Genomic DNA, 7814 nt, shown 5'->3' with positions numbered 1-7814 from the left:
GTCAACCTAGATCGTTTATAACTTTATTGAAACTTGCAAACATGTGGACAACTCGTCTAATTCATTCCCCATCTATCAAGGTGACTCATTTATTAAATTATTATAACTGATAAACTTCTTCACCCGTTTCATTTACATATCATTTACTACCCGTGAACCCATTTACAACTCGTTCACTCATTTTAACTTGTCAACACATTCGGCACATTTAGATAAACATATTACATGATTCATGTTCGTGCTACATAATTTCAGTGTGTTTGAGTTAGTATTGATGATTTTTTACACAAATAAATATATCATATCCAAGTTCAACAAACCTAAATCGTTCCATTGGACCATTGCTTTCATTAGTAATAGACCATTAAACTAATAGTACGTTGTGAAGATTTGTAGTCTTGCACCGTAAATTTGAAGTTGGACCCTACAATGGGGTCGCTCTCTATCATTATTACGTAGACCAATAATGCCATGACTTCCAACCCTATTAATAAATGTCCGTTTCTTTTCTTTTTCTTTGAAAAAGAAAAACCCTTACTTTTTGCATGGTCGTCAAACAAATGTGAGGGGTGATTTTGTCTTTTACTAATCACCAACCAAAGTGATGTTTTTAGTGGATGTGATTAACCCTTTCTACCGACACTTCGTTTCATTACTTGATACATATAGTGGGGGATTAAACGAAAAGAAAACTTTTTAGGAATATTGCATTTTAGTAAAAGTATTCGGCGTTGGCTATTAAGAGTCTTAACTTCAAAAATAACTATTAGCAGTCCCAACTATTAACATATTGGTCTTCAATGGACCCTGACTAATAGAACCCTAGCGTCGTTAGTCGTCGGACCTCTTTCTAACCTTATTACAGACCTTTAGTAACCTTTTTTTTAGTAAAAAGCCCCATTATTGAAGTCGCTGGAAAACTTCTTTTTGGCCGGAAAACTCAACTTTTGGGCTGGAAAACTCAATATTTTCTTCTCAAACCTCTTTGTAACCTTAGATTGGACCTTCAGAAACCTTTTTCTGGCCAAAAACGGTTTTTGGCAACCGGAGACTAACGGCGTTAGGATTCTGTTAGTTAGGGTCGATTGGTTGCCAATATGTCAATAGTTGGGACTGCTAGTTGTTATTTTTAAAGTTGAGACTGTTGGCGGCTAATGACAAATAATTTGGATTATAAAATTCCAATATTCCTTTTTTTAGAATAAAAAGGAAAAAAAAAATCAATCAATAAGAATAATTTATTTTACTTGATTTAATGTTTGTATTTAATGATAGTGTAACGGTATATGGTAAACTTAGATAGATCGTTAATTGGTATTGTTCCTTTTTAATAGCTAAATACGTTAAATTTGTAACTTGTTTTCAAAAAATGTATTTTTCAAAGAAGAAAAAAATTAATTTAAAGAGTATGATAAATTATGAGGTGTGTAGAATAAATTACGAGCTGTGTAGGATAAATTTCAATATGTGTAAGATAAATTTCAAAACATGTAGGATAAATTTTGATATATGTAAGAAATAATTTTAATGTGGAGGATGATAGTCTTTATGACTAATTAGTCAAATCTATATCTATATATATATATAAATGAGATGGATTTGGGCAATGTGGCATTTGTCTTTGGCCATGTAGGATGATGTGGCAATCTGATTTAGGAGGGAAATCCCATTTTGCTATCTACATTCACGATTTTAAAACAAATGCACGCGGGATCCGAATGGATTTGGGTCGACCAAATGATCCAAATGGATTCTTTATATCCCAGTTTCATTCTCTTCATCTCTATCGTCACCTTCAAAACCCTAACGCCGCTACGCATCATCTTCAGCAAATCCAAAAATCTTCTTCAGCAAATCGACAATGGTGATTCTCATGAACCTTCTCACCACTGATCCCTTAGATTCGGGTCACATATATAATACGCTTCTTCTCTTGCACCTTGGAAACCCTAATTTTGATATCCATTGTTTTGGCCATTTCACTCTGTTTCGCAAAGAAGAGATCAATCATTCATCAAAGCAAACCCTAATCGCACCAACAATCACCACGCTTCTTTTCTAAAAAACCCTAAATATCAAATTCATGTTCCTTCTGGTTGAACCATCTATGAATGCATCAAGTATCAGTAAGTAATTTTGCTATTGTTAATCCTTTTCTTAGACTGTTGTACGATATTCTTTCATTGCATTTTGTTATCGCATCTTTCCCCTTTTCACAGCAACCCTAAAATGAGAACCATACATGATGACCAAACTCAGTTTTCTGATTTGTAGGTTTAAGCTTTCTCCTTTGAAGTTTTTTGGCGTTGTTAGTCTTTTCAATTTGTCTGGTGAGAGGATAACATTTTGCAAGTCTCCTGATTTTGTTTCTAAACTCATATTTTTCTATTATTTGTTGTTGGAATTCATTTGTGTTGAAATTTTGTACAAACATAACCTGTGAAAGAGATGTCACATGGTGGAGTGGATGATGTGTATCAGGTACGAGGACGGTAATGGTGCTCGCCGCTTCAGAAATGGCCATCGCTGACCACCATCCGATTCGTCCACCAAATCGCCGCTTTGTTCTATTCATGGGTTAGTATATATCGATTCATACAATTTTTATAATTTAATCTTCCAAATTCATGGATATTTTTGATCAATTTATGCTATAACAACATCTATGAAATTAAAAAAAAAAAAAGAGAAAAGAAAAAATTAGATGTTGTGACCAAAATCTGAAGTTTTTTTTAACCGGTTTACTAATGTATGATCAATTTGGTTGTGGATTATTCTTATAAAACTTGAAAATGCCTCAATTTTAGAATACACTTTAAGCTTCCAAAGGGGCTGGGCCGAGGTTTTTTTTTTTTTTTTTGAGAAATTGTAATTTTAGTAGAGAATGATGTTCTCTTTTGATGGATCAATACAAGTCTCTTGATTGCTGATAGTGCCACCAACCATGACTTCAATTTATGTTTAATACTTCACTTTATGCAACAAGGGATTCATAACGCGTGCTCTGTGTTTATTGTAGTAATGTAATTATTGGGTTCTATATGTTTGTTATCATTTTGGCATGAGAAACGAGCTTACATGTTGGGCGAGTGCAGCTTTGTGATTTTATTCTTGAACATCCTGCTATTTCTCGATTTCATGCTGGTAAGCTTCGGCTTTCATTCCCTTTTAAGAACCAATATATATTTTTTTACCCAAAACATTTGCAGCCCTTATTGGCCTTATCTTTACTACTTGCACACCGTATATAATGCCTTTCACTTTTAGTTAAATAATGTTCCAGGTTGCGCCTAAGACCTTAGAAACAAGCCTATAGTCAGCATCTGCCGTTCTTGCGCAAGTAAGTGATTAGTTGAGTGACCAAATATGTTCGGTTGGTATCACTTGAATGCAAAAATAGCCAATCGGGGTTTTTTTATCAACCAACTGATACTTTTTCGTTCCTTAAACTGGGTTTTAGGATTGTAGATGAAAGAGCATTTGTTTTTTCATTCAGATTTGAAAAACTTAGAGATAAATTAAAGGTGCCAAACGCTTTTGGGTCCTTTTAACCTGTTCGACCCACTGGACCAGTTTCCCATTTAGCTTAATCTTTTGTTAATTTGATCTTTTAAGACAAACCATAACCAAGTTGACCCGTTCACAAATAAATATGCTGAAATTGCCGCCTTTGACTAAGATTTATACAATGTGTTATAAAGCCTTAAGTAAGTGACTTTCTATCTCTTAGCCTTCTAAGTGGTTCATTTAAAATAATAAACTATAAAATATATATATATATATATCTTATTATATATAGTATACATACACATGAGAATTAGAAGTCTGACTCTACTTTTAGTATGTTCTATCATTGTTAAATTTTAGGTCTGGTATACAAATGGAAAGAGCTAGCGTAGAAGATAGCAATGTCAATTTAGATTTAGAGAGAAGCAATGTACTTTTAATGGTCCCAAGTGGCTCAGGTATGACTCATGAGGCTATTCAACTGTTTTACTTATTCTTCTTTCTTTCTTTGCATATCAGATACTCTTAAGTTGCTAGCGTAGAAGATCATTTAATGTTTAGTCACAAATGTCATGTGTCATTGTGGCGTACTCTCACATTTAATTAGGCATATTTGGTGAGATTTGTCTAATAATTATATCAGATATACACATATATAATATTAAACGAAAAGGATGAGGGAATATTTTTATGGCACAAGTGGGTTCCTTTATACCGATTGGTGTGAATATTCTTATGGCACAAGCGGGTTTCTTTGCTCCTTCTGACAAAGCTATCATTTTTATCCGTAATTGCATTTTTGCTCGTGCTGGTGTTGGTGCTGGTGTCGGTGCCACTGATAAGTTATTATATATTATCCATGAGTTGGGCAGTGGCATATAAAGTTGTGATGGCTTAGGTTAGTTTTATAATCATCATCTGATACTCAATTTATCATACTGCATGTTTGAGCGTTTGACTTAATAGTTGATTCTTACATTAATTTATTTTTTTTTGGAGGAGGTTTAGCATACTGCATGTTGGAGCGTTTGAATGAAAGTTATTGGAAACTATGGAGCGTCGACATTGGCTATATCGGTGAAAATCGTCGAAGGATAGCCCCGGTGAAACCGAAAGCTTAGAAGGATCAATCAGGTTTTGTACTCTCATTTTGATGATTAAGCATTTTTAGTTCAACAATCAGGTCTCATTAAGATGTTGAACACTGTCGTTCATACAACGGGGAGCATAATTATGAAGGAGAAAAAATAATAACCATGCAAAATAATATATGGTTTGGAACTGTGGAACGTATATGGAAAAGTTTTCAGGTATCCGAGCTATTATGCTACAGGGTATGAGTAATGGTACTCTTGATATCACTCTTAACCAATGGGGGCATAAGGTATGTATATTTGTATACACATCTATATATATATATAAATGAGATGGATTTGGGCAATGTGGCATTTGTCTTTGGCCATGTAGGATGATGTGGCAATCTGATTTAGGAGGGAAATCCCATTTTGCTATCTACATTCACGATTTTAAAACAAATGCACACGGGATCCGAATGGATTTGGGTCGACCAAATGATCCAAATGGATTCTTTATATCCGAGTTTCATTCTCTTCATCTCTATCGTCACCTTCAAAACCCTAACGCCGCTACGCATCATCTTCAGCAAATCCAAAAATCTTCTTCAGCAAATCGACAATGGTGATTCTCATGAACCTTCTCACCACTGATCCCTTAGATTCGGGTCACATATATAATACGCTTCTTCTCTTGCACCTTGGAAACCCTAATTTTGATATCCATTGTTTTGGCCATTTCACTCTGTTTCGCAAAGAAGAGATCAATCATTCATCAAAGCAAACCCTAATCGCACCAACAATCACCACGCTTCTTTTCTAAAAAAACCCTAAATATCAAATTCATGTTCCTTCTGGTTGAACCATCTATGAATGCATCAAGTATCAGTAAGTAATTTTGCTATTGTTAATCCTTTTCTTAGACTGTTGTACGATATTCTTTCATTGCATTTTGTTATCGCATCTTTCCCCTTTTCACAGCAACCCTAAAATGAGAACCATACATGATGACCAAACTCAGTTTTCTGATTTGTAGGTTTAAGCTTTCTCCTTTGAAGTTTTTTGGCGTTGTTAGTCTTTTCAATTTGTCTGGTGAGAGGATAACATTTTGCAAGTCTCCTGATTTTGTTTCTAAACTCATATTTTTCTATTATTTGTTGTTGGAATTCATTTGTGTTGAAATTTTGTACAAACATAACCTGTGAAAGAGATGTCACATGGTGGAGTGGATGATGTGTATCAGGTACGAGGACGGTAATGGTGCTCGCCGCTTCAGAAATGGCCATTGCTGACCACCATCCGATTCGTCCACCAAATCGCCGCTTTGTTCTATTCATGGGTTAGTATATATCGATTCATACAATTTTTATAATTTAATCTTCCAAATTCATGGATATTTTTGATCAATTTATGCCATAACAACATCTATGAAATTAAAAAAAAAAGAGAAAAGAAAAAATTAGATGTTGTGACCAAAATCTGAAGTTTTTTTTAACCGGTTTACTAATGTATGATCAATTTGGTTGTGGATTATTCTTATAAAACTTGAAAATGCCTCAATTTTAGAATACACTTTAAGCTTCCAAAGGGGCTGGGCCGAGGTTTTTTTTTTTTTTTTTTTTTTGAGAAATTGTAATTTTAGTAGAGAATGATGTTCTCTTTTGATGGATCAATACAAGTCTCTTGATTGCTGATAGTGCCACCAACCATGACTTCAATTTATGTTTAATACTTCACTTTATGCAACAAGGGATTCATAACGCGTGCTCTGTGTTTATTGTAGTAATGTAATTATTGGGTTCTATATGTTTGTTATCATTTTGGCATGAGAAACGAGCTTACATGTTGGGCGAGTGCAGCTTTGTGATTTTATTCTTGAACATCCTGCTATTTCTCGATTTCATGCTGGTAAGCTTCGGCTTTCATTCCCTTTTAAGAACCAATATATATTTTTTTACCCAAAACATTTGCAGCCCTTATTGGCCTTATCTTTACTACTTGCACACCGTATATAATGCCTTTCACTTTTAGTTAAATAATGTTCCAGGTTGCGCCTAAGACCTTAGAAACAAGCCTATAGTCAGCATCTGCCGTTCTTGCACAAGTAAGTGATTAGTTGAGTGACCAAATATGTTCGGTTGGTATCACTTGAATGCAAAAATAGCCAATCGGGGTTTTTTTATCAACCAACTGATACTTTTTCGTTCCTTAAACTGGGTTTTAGGATTGTAGATGAAAGAGCATTTGTTTTTTCATTCAGATTTGAAAAACTTAGAGATAAATTAAAGGTGCCAAACGCTTTTGGGTCCTTTTAACCTGTTCGACCCACTGGACCAGTTTCCCATTTAGCTTAATCTTTTGTTAATTTGATCTTTTAAGACAAACCATAACCAAGTTGACCCGTTCACAAATAAATATGCTGAAATTGCCGCCTTTGACTAAGATTTATACAATGTGTTATAAAGCCTTAAGTAAGTGACTTTCTATCTCTTAGCCTTCTAAGTGGTTCATTTAAAATAATAAACTATAAAATATATATATATATATATATCTTATTATATATAGTATACATACACATGAGAATTAGAAGTCTGACTCTACTTTTAGTATGTTCTATCATTGTTAAATTTTAGGTCTGGTATACAAATGGAAAGAGCTAGCGTAGAAGATAGCAATGTCAATTTAGATTTAGAGAGAAGCAATGTACTTTTAATGGTCCCAAGTGGCTCAGGTATGACTCATGAGGCTATTCAACTGTTTTACTTATTCTTCTTTCTTTCTTTGCATATCAGATACTCTTAAGTTGCTAGCGTAGAAGATCATTTAATGTTTAGTCACAAATGTCATGTGTCATTGTGGCGTACTCTCACATTTAATTAGGCATATTTGGTGAGATTTGTCTAATAGTTATATCAGATATACACATATATAATATTAAACGAAAAGGATGAGGGAATATTTTTATGGCACAAGTGGGTTCCTTTATACCGATTGGTGTGAATATTCTTATGGCACAAGCGGGTTTCTTTGCTCCTTCTGACAAAGCTATCATTTTTATCCGTAATTGCATTTTTGCTCGTGCTGGTGTTGGTGCTGGTGTCGGTGCCACTGATAAGTCATTATATATTATCCATGAGTTGGGCAGTGGCATATAAAGTTGTGATGGCTTAGGTTAGTTTTATAATCATCATCTGATACTCAATTTATCATACTGCATGCTTGAGCGTTTGACTT

At 34.3% G+C, this 7814-nt stretch overlaps 1 long non-coding RNA gene across 15 annotated transcripts in view; it reads left to right on the top strand.

Moving 5' to 3' along the window:
* Positions 1-2092: 2092 nt before the first annotated feature.
* The window catches only part of LOC118491130, a 26104-nt gene continuing 20382 nt past the window's right edge, over positions 2093-7814 (top strand). For 5 of the 15 annotated variants that reach the window (XR_004890493.1, XR_004890490.1, XR_004890496.1 and 2 more), the window contains exons 1-6: positions 2093-2126; positions 2275-2330; positions 2482-4405; positions 4516-5468; positions 5617-5672; positions 5824-7751. This is a non-coding gene — a long non-coding RNA (uncharacterized LOC118491130). Of the gene's footprint in view, positions 2127-2259; positions 2331-2481; positions 4406-4506; positions 5469-5601; positions 5673-5823; positions 7752-7814 lie in introns of all 15 variants that reach the window. The other 10 variants (XR_004890489.1, XR_004890488.1, XR_004890484.1 and 7 more) reach the window with 10 other exon arrangements.

Source organism: Helianthus annuus, chromosome 4 (assembly GCF_002127325.2).
Source record: "Helianthus annuus cultivar XRQ/B chromosome 4, HanXRQr2.0-SUNRISE, whole genome shotgun sequence".
Taxonomy (NCBI): domain Eukaryota; kingdom Viridiplantae; phylum Streptophyta; class Magnoliopsida; order Asterales; family Asteraceae; genus Helianthus; species Helianthus annuus.
This window is presented reverse-complemented; position numbering and strand designations above follow the sequence as displayed.